Source organism: Ranitomeya imitator, chromosome 5 (genome assembly GCF_032444005.1).
Source record: "Ranitomeya imitator isolate aRanImi1 chromosome 5, aRanImi1.pri, whole genome shotgun sequence".
In the NCBI taxonomy this organism is placed as follows: domain Eukaryota; kingdom Metazoa; phylum Chordata; class Amphibia; order Anura; family Dendrobatidae; genus Ranitomeya; species Ranitomeya imitator.
Window position 1 is genome coordinate 512,437,107 of NC_091286.1, and position 23,833 is coordinate 512,460,939.

Genomic DNA, 23,833 nt, shown 5'->3' on the forward strand with positions numbered 1-23,833 from the left:
TTTTTTCACCATTTAAAAAATAACCTAGACATGTTTTGTATCTACGAACTCGTAATGGCCTGGCAAATCATAACAGCAGGTCAGTTTTTAGCATTTAGTAGACATGGTAAAATAATTCCCTTTTTTGCAATTTCACAGCACTTTAATTTTTTTTCCTGTTTTCCAGTACATGATATGGTAAAAATACAACTTCTGCTGCAAAAAAGAAAAGGACAAATTGACAGAAAAATAACAAAGTTATGACTTTGGAAAGAAGGAGAGCAAATAACGAAAATGCAAAAACAGAAATACCCCTGGTCCTTAAAGGATTAAAGGTGTTATCTGGAACTTTTAAAAAAAAAGTATCTAAGCACTAAAAGGCAGGTAGTTGTAGCTTACCTGCCTGTTGTGTCTGGCACCGTTCTTCCTCAGCACAGAGTGGTCAAGGACCACTCCTGCCGGTAGTTCAAAAGCCACTGCTAACATCTCGTTTACAGAGCAGGAGCTTCTTTTCCGGTCCAATCTGTCAACAGGGTGAAACTTCTGAGGTCACTCTGACAGCCAGATCCCCGCTGCCTAACTGGGGGAGTCAGCTGTCAATCGAAATGACCTCGGAACTCCCCCCCTATCACATTAGCAGAGGCAGTTGAATCCCTGACAGGAGTGGTCAGTGACGGCTCTGCCAGGGAAGAAGGGCACCATGTACAACTGGCAGGTAAAATTCATTTACGTGCCTGTTAGTGCTTAGATATATGGTTTGTTTTTTTGCAAAGTCCTAAATACACACTTTAAGTGGTAAAAAACAATTGAGAAATTTGTAAAACATTTTTTACTTGTAACTTCATTTTAAGAGAGCGATAACATTTTCAGTTCTCAGAATATGGAGCTTTGTGGGGGCTTTTTGTTGTGCCCCAAGCAAATGCTGTTATTGATATTATTTTGGTGTAGATACAATGTTTTTATTGCCTCTAATTACATTTTTTGAATTTTGCTGCATATTGCAAGAATCATGGTCTCCTATGGATGCCAGTGACAAGCTGATTTTCACAGGAGTATTGTTATGACAGGCACAGGTGTTATGATCTGGTGGTTTAGGAGCAACATGGGATAAGCTCTGAAGGAGGTGGTAACTGTACTGACCGCAGTCCCTAAGCTCAGAACAACACTAGAAGTAGCCGTGGGATGCTCCTGTCACTCCCTAGGCACCTCGTCACAGCCTGAGAACTAACTACCCCTAAAGATAGAAACAGGAAAACTATCTTGCCTCAGAGAAAATCCCCAAAGGATAGATAGCCCCCCACAAGTAATGACTGTGAGTGGAGAGGGAAAAGACATACACAGAATGAAACCAGGATGTAGCACAGGAGGCCAGTCTAGCTAGATAGGTAAGACAGGATAGAATACTGTGCGGTCAGTATAAAAAACTACAAAAATCCACACAGCGTTTACAAAACTCTCCACACCTGACTAAAGGTGTGGAGGGTAAATCTGCTTCCCAGAGCTTCCAGCTTAACAGAATTAATCCATACTAACAAGCTGGACAAAACATAGAATGCACAGAACGAATAAGTCCACAACATGTGGACAGAAAAGAGCAAAGCAAGGACTTAACTTTGCTGAACTGGTCAGGATATCAGGGGCATCCAAGAGAGATGTGAATCCAACCAGGAACCATTGACAAGTGGCACTGGCTGAAGAGAAGAGCCAGGCATAAAAAGCCGAGCAGAAAGACAATCAGTGGAAGCAGCTGCAGACTGCTAAATCCAAGGAGCAGCCATACCACTTAAAACCACCGGAGGGAGCCCAAGAGCAGAACTCACAAAAGTGCCACTTACAACCACCGGAGGGAGCCCAAGAGCAGAATTCACAACACACAGGGGCCTTTAGCACACTCCTGGCCATGATGGCAAGACATTGGCACCCTGCGATCATGTCTGGGGTGGGCCAATACCGACAGCTGACAACGGCATCTGACAGGTTACCAGCTGCGGGTGGCTATTAGAGGCAGATGAGGGCTGATAAATGCATAATAGCATGGTTCATGTCACACGCTTGACACGTTTAGCCGAACGTCTTCAACCTTAATGTTGACAAGCAAGCTACAAATATGACCCTTTTATTCACATCTGCGCAATTAATTTTAGTGCCCGACCCATTACACTATAGCAGCGATGCTGGACATGTTTCTGCCATGGTGTACTTTAATTCAGCAGACAAAATCGCTCGGCAGTGGGAGCTACTATGTTTTGTATTTGTCTTAAAATTTTTGGTCCTGAACTGCAAGTGAGATGCAGATGTGAGCAGAACCCTATATTATAAGCAGGGGGTTCTTTCTTTTTTGTCTTATTATGAGTTTATTTTTTTACTTGTTTGCTACTTTCCTAATTGCAATAAACAGATTGTTTTGATATACAAATCCTGAATATTATTACCGTATATACTAGAGTATAAGCCGACCCGAGTATAAGCCGACCCCCTTAATTTTGCCGCAAAAAACTGGGAAAACTTAATCACTCAAGTATAAGCCTAGGGTGGGAAATGCAGCAGCTACTGGTAAATGTCAAAAGTAAAAATAGATACCAATAAAAGTAAAATTAATTGAGACATCAGTAGGTTAAGTGTTTTTGAATATCCATATTGAATCAGGAGCCCCATATAATTGTCCATAAAGTTTATGATGGCACCATAAGATGCTCCATATTAAAATATGCCCCAAATAATCCTGCACAAAGGTTAATAATGGCCCCGTAAGATGTTCCATAGACATATTTGCCCAATATAATACTGCACAAATGTTGATTATGGCCCCATAAGATGCTCCATAATGATATTTGCCCCATATAGTGCTGCACAAACGTTATGGGTAGTGTTGAGCGATACCGTCCGATACTTGAAAGTATCGGTATCGGATAGTATCGGCCGATACCCAAAAAATATCGGATATCGCCGATACCGATATCCGATACCAATACAAGTCAATGGGACATCAAGTATCGGAAGGTATTCTCATGGTTCCCAGGGTCTGAAGGAGAGGAAACTCTCCTTCAGGCCCTGGGATCCATAGGGATGTGTAAAATAAAGAATTAAAATAAAAAATATTGATATGCTCACCTCTCCGGCGGCCCCTGGACATCACGCTGCTAACCGGGAGGCTTCTGTGTTTAAAATGCGCGCCTTTAGGACCTGGGCGGCACGCGACCAATCAGAAGCCGGGACGTCATTCGCAGGTCCTATCCCTATTGATCCGATACCCGATATCACAAAAGTATCGGATCTCGGTATCGGAATTCCGATACCGCAAGTATCGGCCGATACCCGATACTTGCGGTATCGGAATGCTCAACACTAGTTATGGGCCCCATAAGATGCCCAATACAGACACTTGCCCCATATAGTGCTGCACAAACGTTATGGCACCATAAGATGCTCCATACAGACACTTGCCCCATATAGTGCTGCACAAACATTATGGCCCCATAAGATGCTCCATACAGACATTTGCCCCATATAGTGCTGCAAAAACATTATTGCCCCATAAGATGCCTCATACAGACACTTGCCCCATATAGTGCTGCACAAATGTTATGGCCCCATAAGATGCTCCATACAGACACTTGCCCCATACAGTGCTGCACAAACGTTATGGCCCCATACGGACACTTGCCCCATATAGTGCTGCACAAACATTATGGCTCCATACAGACACTTGCCCCATATAATGCTGCACAAACGTTATGGCTCCATACAGACACTTGCCCCATATAATGCTGCGCAAATGTTATGGCCCCATACAGACACTTGTCCCATATAATGCTGCACAAACGTTATGGCTCCATACAGACACTTGACCCATATAATGCTGCACAAATGTTATGGCCCTATAGATACTCCATACAGACACTTGCCCCATATAATGCTGCACAAACGTTAATTATGGCCCTATAGATACTCCATACAGACACTTGCCCCATATAATGCTGCACAAACGTTAATTATTGCCCCATAGATACTCCATACAGACACTTGCCCCATTTGTTTTTGCTGCGATAAAGAAAAATCACATACTCACCTCTCCGTCGCTCAGACCCCCGGCAGTTTCAATATTCACCTTTCCTCGTTCCAGCCGCAGCTCCATCTTCAGCGTCTTCTGCACTGACGTTTAGGCAGAGGGTGCGCACTAACCACGTCATCGCGCCCTCTGACCTGAGCGTCACTGCACAAGACGGTGAAGACGGAGCGGCGTCCAGAACGAGAAGCAGGTGAATATCGTGCAGCGCTCCCCTCCCCATTCTACTCACCTGCTCCTGGCGCAGTCCCTGCTTCCCAGCGCCGCAGCTTCTCCCTGTACTGAGCGGTCACAGTAACCGCTCATTACAGTAATGAATATGCGGCTGCACCCCTATGGGAGGTGGAGCTGCATATTCACTACTGTAATGAGCAGTACCATGAGACCGCTCAGTACAGGAATAAGCTGTCGACACCTGGGAAACCAGGGACCTGCAGGGACCACGCCAGAAGCAGGTGTAGGAGTATTATTACACAGCTGCTGCTCCCCCTCCCCCTCCCCTGCCAACCCTTGGGTATGATTCAAGTATAAGCCGAGAGGGGTACTTTCAGCCCCAAAAAATGGGCTGAAAATCTCGGCTTATACTCGAGTATATACGGTATTATAGTACTCAAGTAACTAGTGTAAAATGTTTATTGTAATAGTCAAATTTAAATTAAAAATAAGTCTAAGGATAAGTGTAGTATATTCCAGTTTCTCTCTACACAGACCATAGAACAATCCAGCTTAATAGAATGAATGAGTGTTCAAACTTTTCTATGGTCTGAACATTTTGTTCCGTTAAGCAGGTTTTCCACTGGCGCGATTTCAAAATTGAGTCCTTAGCCAAGATTTTAAAGACTAGCTCTGCATGGTCAAAGCATGTTTTTTCACACCCATACATTCACATACAGCTGCCTGTTTAGATCATGTCTGTAGCTTAGTGCATAGCAAATATACAGAAGAGCATGTGAATAAACTCCGAAAGTGCTGCTCGAGTTGTTAGATTTTTGATTTAGGGGTTTATTTTTACTTAATTTAGTATAAATGTTAAAGGTTTAGTAAAATGAGCAGCACATATCTTGTCATAAAATCTCTTTACGTACACACACACCTATTATAATCTATGGTCCTTACATGTCTGTTTTTTACTGGAAGCACTAGGTGAGGTGAGGTTAGTAACATTAACGCTCTTCACAGTCGAGTCCCGCAGAGCGCAGCTTGACCTGTTATGTCTTTATAGCGGTAACTTTACTGATGTTACTGCTCTTCAGAGTTGCCAAATCTCGCACTGTGCAGCATGAACCAAAAGTGGCTGTAGACAAAGGCTATGGAGCCTCAAAATGAGGCTCAATAGCTTTTGTTCATAGGAATCGCTGGACTAGGTCTGAGTCTGTGGACTACCGCAGACCTGCGTGAGATATTGTTTCATTTTTCATTTTTAAATAAAGTGGCGAACAAGGAAAAATTGTGGGGGAGTGTTTATTTCATTAAAGTATTTTTGTGTATGTGTTTTTTTAATTACTGGGTTAGTAATGGGGTTGTCTGACAAACAAAACTTCTCCATTACTAATACCTGGCCTTAATACCAACTGTTTTTTTAAGGCCGGTTTCACATTGGCGACTAAAATGGATAAGTGCAATGTGATTTTTTATCGCATTGCACTAAGACCAATGTTAAACTATGGGGCAGCTCCCAGCAACCGATTTTTTGTTGGCTGTTTTCCTCGGTTCAAGACAATCGCAGCATGCTGCGATTGTCATGGACACTCGGCCGACTCTCGGCTCACTACCACCCATAGGCTTATATGGGTGCGAGTGAGCCGAGAGTCTGCCGGGCGTCCGTGACAATCGCAGCATGCTGCAATTGTCTCAGATCGAGGAATACGGCTGACAAATCCGAGTGATGTGCGTTAAACGCTGACACCGGCAATGGAGGAGATGGAGAAATGAGTTTCTCCACCTCCTCCGCAGCTGTGCTCTGATCCACTCTCTGCGAGAGGCTCGGAGCTCAGACGCATGACACTCAGCTCCCGCTCGCAGCAGAGCAGGAGCCGAGGGTCATTAGCATATCGCATTGGATGCTCTCGCATCAGATGCAATAAGCTAGTGTGACCCCAGCCTAACACTACATACCTGACATCAACCCCGTGTCATTTTAAATATATATATTTATTGCACAGGCTCTGGCTGATGAAAACACTCATCAGCCTCACCTACTCTAGATGCTATCAGTGACAGCAGGCATACGCTGATGACACTAGTACTCTCATTAGCAGATACCTGACTGATGTGTGTTTTTTTTATTAATAGACTAGTAATGGGAGTGTCTGATAAACAACACTTCTCCATTACTAATACCAGGCCTTAATGCCAACTGTGTTTTTTTAACACTACATTGCTGACATCAACCCCTTGTCATTTAAAAAAAATATATATTTATTGTCACAATCCATGTTTGGATCTGTGGCAGATCAGGCATCTCAGATTAAAACTTTTTTCCTTTCAGGCTATCAGGAGTTAATGCAGTTTTTCCCCGGTGGCCGCTGGTGTAATTACATTGCTGCCTAGTTTGCTTCTGCAGGTGGTGACCACTACCACCTTTTCCTTTAAAAGTTCACCTGATGCATCAGCTGACTGTTGGTTGTACAGATCCTTTTGGAGACCAACCTAGCTGGAGACAGGAGCTTGCTGAGTGCTGTTGTTCTACAGCTGAATACTGATATCTGGTGTCTAACTGCTGTGCGGTGCATTGCAGCAGAGAAAGCTAAGTGTGGTGCTTATTGCTGCTTTTTCCCTTTGTTCTCTGTAACTTTCCTCTGTGTTGTATTAGTGCAGCGGTGGGACCAGTGCTCTCACCTGCCGGTTCCCTACTTAGGGACAGGAGCAGGGCAAGGAAGGCATTAGGTATCCTGCTCAGTGACAGGGTGAAAGAACCCGTATAGGGATGATAGTAAGAGCAAGGCACATCCTCAGGTGAGTGCAGGAGGTGTCCAATTCCCCGTTCCCTACCAACAGGGCCCACTGTAGTTAATGTGTCTCCCGTTGTGCTCTTGAGTGTTATACTGTTTTGTGACCGCCCCCTCGTCATTTCACACAAGACAGTCACTTTGTAACATTTATTGCACATGCTCCAGCTGATGAATACTCTCATCAGCCTCACCTGTTCTAGCTGCTATCAGTGACACCAGGCATACACTGATGACAGTAGTACTCTCATTAGCAGATGTCTGTGACCGGTGAGGTTTTTTTTAATACTAGGTTAGTAATGGGGGTGTCTGATAAACAACGCTTCTCCATTACTAAGAACAGGCCATAATGTCAGCTGTATTTTTGAACACTACAGCTGCTGGCTCACTTGATTCATCTGACAGCATGGGAACAGCAGCTCTCTGTCCGGCGGTAATTATCTTACCTCCATTTAGAGCCCATGTTTGTTGCCCTATGGTGCAGATTAAAACATGGCAAAGGATGTTCGGGCCCCTCATTCTTCTGAATGGGGTCCGAGTTCGGATACTGTTTTGGTACATGAACCGAATGTTTTTTTAAATGATCGGCTGAACCCATTTTACCCTAACATCCATGGGTTCGCCCATCACTACATGTGACTGCAAGCATACAAATCACTTATGAGGGGTCATGAAATCACCACTGGAGCTGGCAAGCAGAGACGAATCCTGACCGAGAGTATATTACACTCTGTTAGGATTGGGCATACTACAGTGCCTAATTTTGTAATCAAAGTGGTTGTTCAGGTTTCTGATGAAAGTGTGCAACCACTCTATGCGACTGCAGACTTCTGAATCCTTACAGCTTGTTCACTGTGTGCTGTCAGGATTCGCCAATGCTGGTGCAGAGTAGGCTGTCATGAACAGCAAATATGTAATTTGCATGCTTCTGGTGACATCAGACTACATGTGCACAACCTCGCTCAACACAAGTGAATTGAGCAAGGCATCACACGTCTAGTCGGCAGGTTACTGTATGTATGTAAATCACATACATGCAGATACATGACCTCCTGCTCTCTGAAGAATCTTGACAACATGCTGTGAGGATTCAAAAGTCTGCAGTCACTTTCCGTGACTGCAGAGTTTCTTCACAAACGTGGACAATCCTTTTAATGCTCCTAATGTAAATACAAATGTGGTAACTAGTGTTGAGCGATACCGTCCGATACTTGAAAGTATCGGTATCGGATAGTATCGGCCGATACCCGAAAAATATCGGATATCGCCGATATCCGATACCAATACAAGTCAATGGGAAACCAAGTATCGGAAGGTATCCTGATGGTTCCCAGGGTCTGAAGGAGAGGAAACTCTCCTTCAGGCCCTGGGATCCATATTAATGTGTAAAATAAAGAATTAAAATAAAAAATATTGATATATTCACCTCTCCGGCGGCCCCTGGACATCACCGCGGGTAACCGGCAGGCTTCTTTGTTTAAAATGAGCGCGTTTAGGACCTGAGGAATGACGTCGCGGCTTCTGATTGGTCGCGTGCTGCTCATGTGACTGCCATACGACCAATCAGAAGCCGCGACGTCATTCGCAGGTCCTAAATTCCTAGAATGAGGAGTTTAGTGCCTGAGAATGACGTCGCGGCTTGTGATTGGTCGCGTGGCGGTCACATGAGTGGCACGCGACCAATCAGAAGCCGCGACGTCATTCTCAGGTCCTAAACGCGCTCATTTTAAACAAAGAAGCCTGCCGGTTACCCACGGTGATGTCCAGGGGCCGCCAGAGAGGTGAATATATCAATATTTTTTATTTTAATTCTTTATTTTACACATCACTATGGATCCGATACCGATTCCCGATACCACAAAAGTATCGGAACTCGGTATCGGAATTCCGATACCGCAAGTATCGGCCGATACCCGATACTTGCGGTATCGGAATGCTCAACACTAGTGGTAACCCTTAACTTGTCAGAATGCATTAACATGGCCATGTATCAATGATCTTACAAGTTATGGATTTTTATATGTATACTGGATCAGAAGCAATAAAAGTACCGGAATACATCACCAGAGCCATCAGTGCATAGTTACATCACTGAAACCCTTATCAGTACAGATACAGCAACACAACCACATCAGTACAGAAATACATAGCTAAAACCCCCATCAGTACAGACGCTCGTCTGCAGCACATCCCAACATGGTACCATTGAAAACAGCAGCGTGATTATAATGCTCCTGTAGGGTTGAGCGACTTTTCATTTTTTCAGGTCGAGTCGGGTTTCGTGAAACCCGACTTTCTGAAAAGTCGGGTCGAGTGAAATCGGCCGATCTTATTGAAAAGTCGGGGTCGGGGATCGGCCGAAACACGAAACCCAATGCAAAGTCAATGGGATTTTTTTTTTTTATATTTACTGCAACGCGATATAGCAGAAAAGCCGGTAATTCAATTGCCGGCTTTTCATTTCTCCTGCCTAAACCCGACATGATATGAGACATGGTTTACATACAGTAAACCATGTCATATCCCCCTGTTTTTGCATATTACACACTTTTTTGCATGTTAGTAGTGTGTATGTGCAAAATTTCGGCGCTCTAGCTATTAAATTTAACCCCTTAATCACATATGACGTACTATCCCGTCCAGGTGACCTGGGACTTAATTCCCAGTGACAGGATAATACGTCATATGCGATCGGCCGCACTCACGGGGGGAGCGCGGCCGATCGCGGCTGGGTGTCAGCTGACTATTGCAGCTGACATCCGGCACTATGTGCCAGGAGCAGTCACGGACCGCTCCCGGCACATTAACCCCCGGCACACCACGATCAAACATGATCGCGATGTGCCGGCGGTACAGGGAAGCATCACGCAGGGAGAGGGGCTCCCTGCATGCTTCCCTGAGACGATCGGTACACGGTGATGCACTCACCGTGTACCGAGCGTCTTCTCCCTGAGGTCCCCGGATCCAAAATGGCCGCGGGGCTGCATCCGGGTCCTGCAGGGAGTACTTCCGGGTCGCCTGCAGGTGCTGGTAAGCCTGCAGCGATGTGAGTGAGATCGCCGATCTTACAGAGTGCTGTGCAAACTTTAAGATCGGCGATCTGTGATGTCCCCCCCCCTGGGACAAAGTAAAAAAGTAAAAAAAAAAATTTCCACATGTGTAAAAAAATAAATAAATTACTAAATAAATAAATAAAATAAAAAATGTTATTCCCATAAATACATTTCTTTAAATAAAAAAAAAAAACAAAAACAATAAATGTACACATATTTAGTATCGCCGAGTCCGTAACGACCCGACCTATAAAACTGTCCCACTAGTTAACCCCTTCAGTGAACACCGTAAGAAAAAAAAAAAAAACGAGCCAAAAAACAACGCTTTATTATCATACCGCCGAACAAAAAGTGGAATAACACGCGATCAAAAAGACGGATATAGATAACCATGATACTGCTGAAAACATCATCTTGTCCTGCAAAAAACGAGCCACCACAAAGCATAATAAGCAAAAAAATAAAAAAGTTATAGTCCTGAGAATAAAGCGATGCCAAAATAATTATTTTTTCTATAAAATAGCTTTTATCGTATAAAAGCGCCAAAACATAAAAAAATAATATAAATGAGGTATCGCTGTAATCGTACTGACCCGACGAATAAAACTGCTTCATCGACTTTACCAAACGCGGAACGGTATAAACGCCTCCCCCAAAAGAAATTCATTAGTAGCTGGTTTTTGGTCATTCTGCCTCACAAAAATCGGAATAAAAAGTGATCAAAAACTGACACGTGTCCAAAAATGTTACCAATAAAAACGTCAACTCGTCCCGCAAAAAACAAGACCTCACATGACTCTGTGGACCAAAATATGGAAAAATTATAGGTCTCAAAATGTGGAGACGCAAAAACTTTTTTGCTATAAAAAAGCGTATTTTAGTGTGACGGCTGCCAATCATAAAAATCCGATATAAAAAACGCTATAAAAGTAAATCAAACCCCCCTTCATCACCCCCTTAGTAAGGGAAAAATAATAAAATAAAAAAAATGTATTTATTTCCATTTTCCCATCAGGGCTAGGGTTAGGGTTAGGGTTGGGGCTAGGGTTGGGGCTAGGGTTAGGGCTAGGGTTAGGGTTGGGGCTAGGGTTAGGGTTGGGGTTAGGGTTGGAGCTAAAGTTAGGGTTAGGGTTGGGGCTAAAGTTAGGGTTAGGGTTGGGGCTAAAGTTAGGGTTAGGGTTGGGGCTAAATTTAGGGTTAGGGTTTGGATTATATTTACTGTTGGGATTAGGGTTGGGATTAGGGTTAGGGGTGTGTCAGGGTTAGGGGTGTGGTTAGGGTTACCATTGGGATTAGGGTTAGGGGTGTGTTAGGGTTAGGGTTTCAGGTAGAATTGGGGAGTTTCCACTGTTCAGGCACATCAGGGGCTCTCCAAACGCGACATGGCGTCCGATCTCAATTCCAGCCAATTCTGCGTTGAAAAAGTAAAACGGTGTTCCTTCCCTTCCGAGCTCTCCGGTGCGCCCAAACAGGGGTTTACCCCAACATATGGGGTATCAGCATACTCAGGACAAATTGGACAACAACGTTTGGGGTCCAAGTTCTCTTGTTATCCTTGGGAAAATAAAAATGTGGGGGGCTAAAAATCATTTTTGTGGGAAAAATAAGATTTTTTTTATTTTCGTGGCTCTGCGTTGTAAACTGCAGTGAAACACTTGGGGGTTCAAAGTTCTCACAACACATCTAGATAAGTTCCTTGGGGGGTCTAGTTTCCAATATGGGGTCACTTGTGGGGGGTTTCTACTGTTTGGGTACATCAGGGGCTCTGCAAATGCAACATGACACCTGCAGACCAATCCATCTAAGTCTGTATTCCAAATGGCGCTCCTTCCCTTCCGAGCTCTGCCATGCGCCCAAACAGTGCTTCCCCCCCACATATGGGGTATCAGCGTACACAGGACAAATTGGACAACAACTTTTGGGGTCCAATTTATCCTGTTACCCTTGTGAAAATACAAAACTGGGGACTAAAAAATCATTTTTGTGAAAAAAAAAAAGAATTTTTATTTTCACGGCTCTGCGTTATAAACTGTAGTGAAACACTTGGGGGCTCAAAGCTCTCAAAATACATCTAGATAAGTTCCTTAGGGGGTCTACTTTCCAAAATGGTGTCACTTTTGGGTGGTTTCAATGTTTAGGCACATCAGGGGCTCTCCAAACGCAACATGGCGTCCCATCTCAATTCCAGTCAATTTTGCATTGAAAAGTCAAATGGCGCTCCTTCCCTTCCGAGCTCTGCCATGCGCCCAAACAATGGTTTACACCCAAATATGGGGTATCAGCGTACTCAGGACAAATTGCACAACAACATTTGTGGTCAAATTTCTTCTCTTACCCTTGGGAAAATAAAAAATTGGGGGCAAAAATATCATTTTTGTGAAAAAATATGATTTTTTATTTTTACGGCTCTGCATTATAAACTTCTATGAAACACTTGGTGGGTCAAAGTGCTCACCACACATCTAGATAAGTTCCTTAAGGGGTCTACTTTCCAAAATGGTGTCACTTGTGGGGGGTTTCTACTGTTTAAGCACATCAGGGGCTCTCCAAACACAACATGGTGTCCCATCTCAATTCCAGTCAATTTTGCATTGAAAAGTCAAATGGCGCTCCTTTCCTTCCGAGCTCTGCCATGCGCCCAAACAGTGGTTTATCCCCACATATGGGGTATCAACGTACTCAGGACAAATTGTACAACAACGTTTGGGGTTCATTTTCCCCTGTTACCCTTGGTAAAATAAAACAAATTGGAGCTGAAATAAATTTTGTGTGAAAAAAAGTTAAATGTTCATTTTTATTTAAACATTCCAAAAATTCCTGTAAAACACCTGAAGGGTTAATAAACTTCTTGAATGTGGTTTTGAGCACCTTGAGGGGTGCAGTTTTTAGAACGGTGTCACACTTGGGTATTTTCTATCATATAGACCCCTCAAAATGACTTCAAATGAGATGTGGTCCCTAAAAAAAAAATGGTGTTGCAAAAATGAGAAATTGCTGGTCAACTTTTAACCCTTATAACTCCCTAACAAAAAAAAATTTTGGTTCCAAAATTGTGCTGATGTAAAGTAGACATGTGGGAAATGTTACTTATTAAGTATTTTGCATGACATATCTCTGTGATGTAAGGGTATAAAAATTCAAAGTTGGAAAATTGCAAAATTTTCAAAATTTTCGCCAAGTTTCCATTTTTTCCACAAATAAACGCAAGTTATATCGAATAAATTTTACCACTAACATGAAGTACAATACGTCACAAGAAAACAGTGTCAGAATCGCCTAGATCCGTTGAAGCATTCCAGAGTTATAACCTCATAAAGGGACAGTGGTCAGAATTGTAAAAATTGGCCCGGTCATTAAAGTGCAAACCACCCTCAGGGCTTAAGGGGTTAAGGGTTAAATCGCGGAAAAAATTGGCGTGGAGAGGGTCCACGGTTATTGGTTCCCCCTGGCTAAAAACATTTGCCCCCAGCCACCCCAGAAAAAGGCACATCTGTAAGATGCGCCTATTCTGGCACTTGGCCACTCTCTTCCCATTCCCGTGTAGCGGTGGGATATGGCGTAATGAAGGGTTAATGCCACCTTGCTATTGCAAGATGACATTAAGCCAGATTAATAATGGAGAGGCATCAATTCTGACACCTATCTATTATTAATCCAATTGTATGAAAAAGTTAAAAAAAACACACACATTAATAAAAAGTATTTTAATGAAATAAACACACAGGTTGTTTTAATATTTTATTGCTCTCAATCCACCTGAAGACCCTCATTCTGTAACAAAGGAAAAATAATAAACCAACAATATACATACCTTCTGTTGATCTGTAACGTCCCACGCTGTAAATCCATCTGAAAGGGTTAAAATATTTTACAGGCAGGAGCTCTGCTATACTGCAGCTGTGCTCTTGCCTGTAAATCCCCAGGGAATGAAGGTATGTAGGTCAATGACCTGTAGTTACCTTAATTCGTGGTGATGCGCCCTCTGCTGGATGTCCTCATATGAACTCGAGCCTGGGAGCTTTCCAGGAAAGTTCCCACGCTCGAGGTCATCAATATCTAGGAAGTGGAGATTCCCTTTAGATGACACATGAAGTACCAGATATATGTTGTACACATGTGCTTTTCATTTTTGTTTTGGACATCACATGGACACATAATTTATTGATCCATATACACATCCATTTAAAAAAAAAACAGATCCATGTGTTTAATACATGAGAGAGTATGTCACATTTGCATTGATTTTGAAGATTGGACTTGTCCGCTAAAGTAATTGGAGATCCGTTAAACACGGATGAAAAACTTTGTTCTTCATCCATGTTTTATGCATTTTTCACATTTCACAGATCCATTGCTAAGACTAAATGGGAAAATACAAATTTAGACAGTCCTCCTATTTCAGTTTTTAAAAACTGATGAGAAAAAAACCAGACTCATGACACATGAGAAAAAACAGTTCATTCAACACAGATATAACAATAAATGTAGCTTAATCCTTATTTCATTTTCAAAGCTCTACTGTACGTAGACAAATAATGTTAAATTCACACATTTCTACTAACAAAAAATTTGGTACGCATTCTTTAAAATCAACCAAAACTGGAAAATAAAAGATTTTTTTTTTCATCTAGGTCCAGACGATTTCCTTTCAACCTGCATGACATATACTCTGCAGTAACTGGTAGTGAATTTTGAAAGTCTAGTCAACATTTTTCCATTCCACTGTCATCTGTTTAGAATGTTCCTTCATCTACTGTGGTCACCATCTTCTGGTATCAGACAGCATATTACATCAGTCTTTCTTTTCTCTTTATTTTTTTTTTTTAAAAAGCTAGTTTTTGTCTACACAAGTATTTTTGAATTTCTGATTCTTTGCAAAACACTGCCTAAATTGAGGCTGGCAATTTCTGAAACTTTGGAATTGTTGCTTCTGGCATCAGCAAGTGACAGATCACTCCATGTGCCAGTGTTCTGCAATATGCTGCCCAATTTCCAAAGTGTGACCATTTGATGCATCTATATTCCTAATAATGGGCCATAGTAAAACAGTCTGTGACTCATGTACAATGTTACTCTAGTTAAATTTTACTTTCATGGTTCTACAGACAAATAGAAAAGAAATACATCATTTTGTTCATCTTTATAATGTACTTGGTCTCTGGTAAAGGTCTCTGCAGCTACTCCAGAGTGACCACAGCCGCTCTCCTTGCTTAGGATGTCAGTTTAGGTGGACGGCCTTGTCTTGGTAGATTTTCAATTATGCCATATACTTTCCATTTTTCGATGATGAATTGAACAGTGCTATGAGATCACTAATTGGGCTATTTTTTTTATAACCTAACCCTGCTTTACTCTTGTCCAAAAGTATATCCCTGATCTGCATTGTGTGTTCCTTGGTTTTCATAATACTGTTTGATCCCTAATGTTCTCAAACAAACCCCTGAGGCCTTCATAGTATAGATGTAGTTACGATGAGAATAAAATAAACATATTTTTACTCAATTTGCTAATTATGTGGCCATAGACCTGAATGGCCTCTGTGTTGGAAGGTCCTGGGAGTAGGACTGAATTCCTGAGGAGCACGGGGTGAGGCCCTGGTCATGCAGAGCCTGTGTCGGTTACTGTGTTGGGGAAGCAACCATCCTTCTGCGGGTCTGGAACTGTCGGGTGGCCTGGTGAACAAGGCATGATCCAGGATGGAGATCTCAGTTAAACATCTTCCCTGGGAGAGAGGACTGACAAGGAGTCAGCGTATGGAGCAAGAGCTCCTGTATGGTAATTCCAGATAAAGGGGGTTATGGGTAGACGAGTATCTGCCAGTGGAACAGACTGTTAGTGCCTATGATGTTCCAAGGAAGTTAATGAACTGTGTGGTCTGTCACGGTAACTGGACGAAGTGAGGTCCGGTGTGTTTAGAGACTGCAACCTAATGTCGTGTATGTCAGTAGAGACATTGATACGGTTCACGGACACCCCCTGGGAACTAGTCAGAGAAGGTCTGGTGGGTGTAGTGTCTGAAAAGTGATTGAAGCCGTGTACTATGAACTGTAAGTGTGTGATGGGCTACATGGCGGTTTATGATGCCGAAATAAACTGCATGGACTGTTTAATGGAGAAAATCGTGCCTGTGTGACTGAATCCCTTTGCTAAGCGAGTGTCCCCCAACACATGCAGTAAGCGCTATCTTACTATATATACATATATATATATATATATATATATATACTAGATGGCAGCCCGATTCTAAAGAATCGGGATTCTAGAATCCATATATACTTTATTTATTCAAATGTAAAAATAATACAATTAATAAATAATAGTAAGAAAGAACAAAAAATGGCTGCACTCACCAGCTCTTGACAATTCTTGTTATTTAAGGTACAGTTACACAGGATCCATGAACATGCTTATGAGGGGAGGGATGAAAGACATCAGATGACAACTTTGCGTGTTGTGGCAAATGCCACAACAACGGTTCTTTGCTTAAGAACAATGTCAGGTAGTAGGAAAATACCCAGTTAATAATAGGCAATAGTTCTTTGCAGGAATGCAGATATTAATAAATAGGCAGTTTATATTGCAGAGAAATTGCTGGGCAATAATGGACAATGTCCTTATGTGGCAAATAATAGAGCAATATACCCAATGTGGCAAAGAAGAGGTTAATAAACGGCAGTCTCTCAGTATAACAGTCAGTGAATAATAGGCAGTATATGGAGAAAACACCAAACAAAAGTTCAAAATTGGTGTGAAAATGTCACTGAACCACTTCACAACTAAATATATATAGTTTTGGTAAATGGTATTATCATTTTTTTGACGAAATTCAGCAGGAGCTTGAAGAGCAACGTCACTGGGCCCGCCTCCACGCAGTAGAAACTTGCTGTGAGGTAAAAATTCAAAAATCACACCAAAATGGCGGGCGGAGTGTGTCACAGTACGGCACGTTTCTGATTGGTCGCTCGCAGCAGGCGGCAACCAATCAGACACTGGACACTGTTGACGTCACTTATCTCCGGACATTAGCTCCGGACATTAGCTCCAGACAGGAAGTTGGCACAAATTGCAGGAAGTAGTATTCTAGGCAATTATATATTAGATATATATATATATATATATATATATATATATATATATATATATATATATATATATTCTCCAAAATCAAAAGTAACATTTTTCAAACGTCTTGAGTTTTTCTTTTTTAGGATTACAGACATTTCTAGACAATGACTAATTGGTTTCAGCTTTCATCTCTGAATCAAATTCTTCATGGCACTATCCTTTGCAATCCAAGTCACAACAAAGCTATTACACAATCCCGGTATATTTTCTGTCACACCCCAGAAAAATGCTTAGTGTAGTACTGTCTGTGCATCTAACAAATTAACTAATTTGTAAATCATCGAGTACTCGTGATGCTAGCTCATGCTTGAACACATATAATTGGCATTTACAGTAATTATTAAATAATTGAGAACTCTTTTCCATTGTGCACTAAGTTGAGTTTCACTTGATTAGGTTAAACTGATTTATTTTATGGTCATTAGCATCAAGCCTCTTCTCAAACCTTTGAGTCAATTTTGAAATGATTTAAATGAAAAGAAATATTATATGTATGCCTAGTAAGACTGTACCGCCAATATAAATTCTTTCTATGTTTTAGAAAAGATCTTATATTGTCTTTGTAATTTTCTCTTATCTCCTGTATTTACAACCACTGGCAAAAATTATGGAATCACCGGCCTTGGAGGATGTTCATTCAGTTGTTTAATTTTGTAGAAAAAAAGCAGATCACAGACATGGCACAAAACTAAAGTAATTTCAAATGGCAACTTTCTGGCTTTAAGAAACACTAAAAGAAATCAAGAACAAAAAATGTGGTAGTCAGTAATGGTTACTTTTTTTAACCAAGCAAAGGGAAAAAAAAAAGGAATCACTCAATTCTGAGGAAAAAATTATGGAATCACCCTGTAAATGTTCATACCCAAAAATAACACCTGCATCAAATTAGATATGCGTCAAGACCGGAAGCTTAAAGTAATACAGTGGGGCAAAAAAGTATTTAGTCAGTCAGCAATAGTGCAAGTTCCACCACTTAAAAAGATGAGAGGCGTCTGTAATTTACATCATAGGTAGACCTCAACTATGGGAGACAAACTGAGAAAAAAAAATCCAGAAAATCACATTGTCTGTTTTTTTAACATTTTATTTGCATATTATGGTGGAAAATAATTATTTGGTCAGAAACAAAATTTCATCTCAATACTTTGTAATATATCCTTTGTTGGCAATGACAGAGGTCAAACGTTTTCTGTAAGTCTTCACAAGGTTGCCACACACTGTTGTTGGTATGTTGGCCCATTCCTCCATGCAATCTCTTCTAGAGCAGTGATGTTTTTGGCTTTTCGCTTGGCAACACGGACTTTCAACTCCCTCCAAATGTTTTCTATAGGGTTGAGATCTGGAGACTGGCTAGGCCACTCCAGGACCTTGAAATGCTTCTTACGAAGCCACTCATTCGTTGCCCTGGCGGTGTGCTTTGGATCATTGTCATGTTGAAAGACCCAGCCACGTTTCATCTTCAATGCCCTTGCTGATGGAAGGAGGTTTGCACTCAAAATCTCACGATACATGGCCCCATTCATTCTTTCATGTACCCGGATCAGTCGTCCTGGCCCCTTTGCAGAGAAACAGTCCCAAAGCATGACGTTTCCACCACCATGCTTTACAGTAGGTATGGTGTTTGATGGATGCAACTCAGTATTCTTTTTCCTCCAAACATGACAAGTTGTGTTTCTACCAAACAGTTCCAGTTGGTTTCATCAGACCATAGGACATTCTCCCAAAACTCCTCTGGATCATCCAAATGCTCTCTAGCAAACTTCAGACGGGCCCGGACATGTACTGGCTTAAGCAGTGGGACACGTCTGGCACTGCAGGATCTGAGTCCATGGTGGCGTAGTGTGTTACTTATGGTAGGCCTTGTTACATTGGTCCCAGCTCTCTGCAGTTCATTCACTAGGTCCCCCCGCGTGGTTCTGGGATTTTTGCTCACCGTTCTTGTGATCATTCTGACCCCACGGGGTGGGATTTTGCGTGGAGCCCCAGATCGAGGGAGATTATCAGTGGTCCTGTATGTCTTCCATTTTCTAATTATTGCTCCCACTGTTGATTTCTTCACTCCAAGCTGGTTGGCTATTGCAGATTCAGTCTTCCCAGCCTGGTGCAGGGCTACAATTTTTTTTCTGGTGTCCTTTGACAGTTCTTTGGTCTTCACCATAGTGGAGTTTGGAGTCAGACTGTTTGAGGGTGTGCACAGGTGTCTTTTTATACTGATAACAAGTTTAAACAGGTGCCATTACTACAGGTAATGAGTGGAGGAAAGAGGAGACTCTTAAAGAAGAAGTTACAGGTCTGTGAGAGCCAGAAATCTTGATTGTTTGTTTCTGACCAAATACTTATTTTCCACCATAATATGCAAATAAAATGTTAAAAAAAACAGACAATGTGATTTTCTGGATTTTTTTTCTCAGTTTGTCTCCCATAGTTGAGGTCTACCTATGATGTAAATTACAGACGCCTCTCATCTTTTTAAGTGGTGGAACTTGCACTATTGCTGACTGACTAAATACTTTTTTGCCCCACTGTATGTATCCAAAACAGGAAATGCACAACAAAACAAAAGAGGAATGAAAGGGTGGAAACTGGAGTCAATGTCTGTGACCAAACTGAAAGAAACCGCCTAAAGGAAATGGGATTTACATACAGAAAAGCTAAACGAAAGTCATCATTAACACCTAAACAGAAAAAAACAAGGTTACAATGGGCTAAGGAAAAGCAATTGTGGACTGTGGATGACTGGATGAAAGTCATATTCAGTGATGAATCACGAATCTGCATTGGGCAAGGTGATGATGCTGGAACTTTTGTTTGGTGCCGTTCCAATGAGATTTATAAAGATGACTGCCTAAAGAGAACTTGCAAATTTCCAGTCATTGATGCTATGGGGCTGCATGTCAGGTAAAGGCACTGGGGAGATGGCTGTCATTACATCTTCAATACATGCACAAGTTTATGTTGATATTTTGGACACTTTTCTTATCCCATCAATTGCAAGGATGTTTGGGGATGTGTTGCAGAGTGCGTCTTCTTGCAGTCACCGCTGTACTTAGGAGAGCTTCAATCAGCAAGATATCTTGAGTAAACAGTATTTACTTCTTACTGGATAAACATGAGATACAATTCAGTGTCACACAGTCCGTGCACTGAAGACAACACATTCATGAAGAAAAGCAAAACTGAAAGTAAGAAAACAACCAACCACTGAGAGCTTCCCTCCCCACATTACAGCAAGTATATGACTTTACACACTATCGCCATCTGCTGTCTGGTTAGTATAAAGTCCTCCTTTTACTTATAATAAGTCCCAATCTGTTGCATATGCCAACACCCTTTCTCAACAGTAAGGACTTATTCAATCAAACCCAACTTTTTTATTAGTCTCTGATGTTTATCAGCATTCAACGCCTTCGTGAAAATGTCTGCTGTCATTTCTTCAGTAGGACAGTACTCTAACTTCAAGACTCCTTGTTCCTGATGATCTCTCAAGAAATGATATTTCACATCAATATGTTTGGTTCTTGGATTGACTCTTTCCATCTGAGCAAGAAAAAGACATCCTTGATTGTCCTCTTTTAGTTTTGTTGGTGCCAACTGTGGTTGTCCTAATTCTGTCAACAATTGTCTTAACCACAGTACTTCTTGACTCGCGTGTGCTGCGGCAACATATTCTGCTTCTGTTGAAGATAGTGTGTTTGACAACTGGAGCAAATGTCTCATCGTAGTCTTCTCCAACAGGCAGTTTAGATATTTCTTCCCAAGAAGCAGGCTCATAAATTTTTCTTGTGCTTGTCTTGTATGAGAGACGTTTTGGTGGTTTTCCTTTGTTCTCTCTCATTGAACGTCTTGGTTCTGTGTCTGTTTGTAGTTGTGATTCTTCACTTTCAGTATTTTGTTCTTCATTCATTTCTACTTCTTTCTCATCAGATATTTCTTCAGTTGTGTCATTATTGGTTTTCTCATTTTTTGTTTCAACTGAAATCATAATATCTTCATTCAAATCTTCAATGAATGTCACACTGTTACTCACTGTAACTCTGTCTGTTTGGGGATCTAGGATTCTGTATCCTTTGCAATTTTCACTATATCCAACAAATATTCCTTCCATGGATCTGTTTTGAAATTTGGAATGTTTTTCTGTTGGAATGAATATGAAAACTTTACATCCAAAAACTTTCAAATGATTGACACTTGGTTTCATACCTTGCCACAGTTCATATGGAGTTTTCGTCAGTTTTCTGGAAAAAAGTCGGTTCTGTAGATAAGTAGCTGTCATTGCTGCCTCACCCCAATATTTCTCTGGTAGTTTGGAATCCATCAGCATACATCTTATCATCTCTGTTAGAGTTCTGTTTTTTCTTTCTGCTACTCCATTTTGTTCAGGTGTGTATGGAACCGTTTTCTGGTGTTCTATTCCATTTTGTCTTAAGTAGTCTTCTATTCTGTGACTTGTAAATTCACCTCCATTATCACTTCTGATGACAATTGGCTTCCTTTGAAATTTGTTACTTGATCTTGTTACATAGTCTACAAGTTTATCAAAAACTTCATTTTTGTTTTTAATTAAGTATGTGACTGTGTATCTTGAGTAATCGCCTATAAAAGTCAACATGTATCTATTGCCTCCTGATGTAGTCACTTTCATGGGTCCACATACGTCAGTATGCACCAAATCAAGTGGTCTTTCGCTTTTCATCTCACTTTCTTTTGGAATAGATATCCTTGTGGCTTTGGATTTTATACAACAATCACATCTTATGGTAATTGAGCAATCTGATATCTTTAAATCTTTTGTCAATTCTTTTCTCTGTAGTTCCCTTATACTGTCAGAGTGTCTATGTCCTAGACGTCTATGCCACATGTGAATACAGTTTTTGTGATCATGTGTACATACCTTCCTCTGTTCCTTTGGTGTGTCAAAATGATATAATTGTTTATCTGCCTTGACTTTGGTTATCACCTTGTTTCCTGCAATAATTGCACACTCATTGTCTTTGAATTTCACTGTAAGTCCTTTTGCTGTTAAACGTTTCACAGATAATAATCCGCCTTCCAATTTTGGAACATACAACACATCTTGTACAAGTATCTTTGAATCTTGCCCGAACTTGTTTGAACAATTTAGCATACCTTGTCCGATACCTTCTGCGGTTATTTTGCTTCCATCTGCGAGATAAATGGCTTCTTTCTTATCTAAATCAAGATCAGTAAAGAAATTCTTGTCACTTGTCATATGACTCGTTGCTCCTGAATCAATAAACCAACTAAGTGATGATTTCTTGTCTGTTACTTTAAATGTGCCATTCCAATTATTCTCACATGAATCGGAAATTGTGTTTTTTACTTTCTCTGTATGCTTTTTATGTTGTAATTTTTGTTGTTCTGCTTTCCATATGGTACAGTCTTTCTTTAAATGACCTTTTCTCTTACATCTGAAGCATTCTCTTGTCTCTTTATTATAGGGTTTTTGGAATTCTGTAGCTTTAAGAGCGTTTTAACTGTCCTTTTCAGTAGAAGAATCATTTCTTTGTTCTTTTCTTCTCTGATATTCATCTATTAGTCTTGTTTTCACAAAATCTAATGTAATGTCAGTTTCTGGTCTCGTCTCAACGGCATTTATCAAGGCTGTATATGAATCTGGTAAACTGCACAACAATATAGCTGCTACATGACTTTCTTTAACATCTTCACCAATAGATCTTAGCTGTGATATCACTTCCATCATTGAGAAAATGTGCTTCTGCATATCGTCATTTGCACTCAATCTCATACTGTACAGCTTTCTTAATAAAAACAACTTGTGATTCAAGCTAGGTCTTTCATACAGTTTTCTTAATGCTTCCCACATTCCCTTAGCTGTTTCTTCATTTCTTATATGTATTAATTGAGCATCATCCACTAATAAGCTAATGGTGGCTCTCGCTTGTATATCCTTCTTATCCCATGTCTGATTATCTTGATCTGGTCTTGCTGTAACAATTACTTCCCATAGATCATCCTTAGATAACAACATCTCTACTTTGAATTTCCATAACTGATAATTTTCACTATTCAGTTTAGCTACTGTAAATTTCAGTTCTGTGTTACTCATCATCTTTATATAGTCTTACTTGTTTAGAGAGTTGTACTGAAGATATTCTCCTGTATGTCCTGTGAATTCTCTGCAATTATATCCAGCTCCTGGGATGCTGAATTCCTCTGTCACTCTGTATCTGGATTTAGTTCCTTCTGTTTACAGAGCTTATCTGTGTGCTCCGTTATCTTGGCTATAAACCAGGATCCTTCTGCCTGAGCTTGTAGTGCAGACCTGTAGTGTCTGGGGTGCCTGGGTTGCCTGGAGTTATCTGGGGTTATCTGGGATGTCTGGGGTGATCTGGGCCCATAACCTGTTGCAGAGTGCGTCTTCTTGCAGTCACCGCTGTACTTAGGAGAGCTTCAATCAGCAAGATATCTTGAGTAAACAGTATTTACTTCATACTGGATAAACATGAGATACAATTCAGTGTCACACAGTCCGTGCACTGAAGACAACACATTCATGAAGAAAAGCAAAACCGAAAGTAAGAAAACAACCAACCACTGAGAGCTTCCCTCCCCACATTACAGCAAGTATATGACTTTACACACTATCGCCATCTGCTGTCTGGTTAGTATAAAGTCCTCCT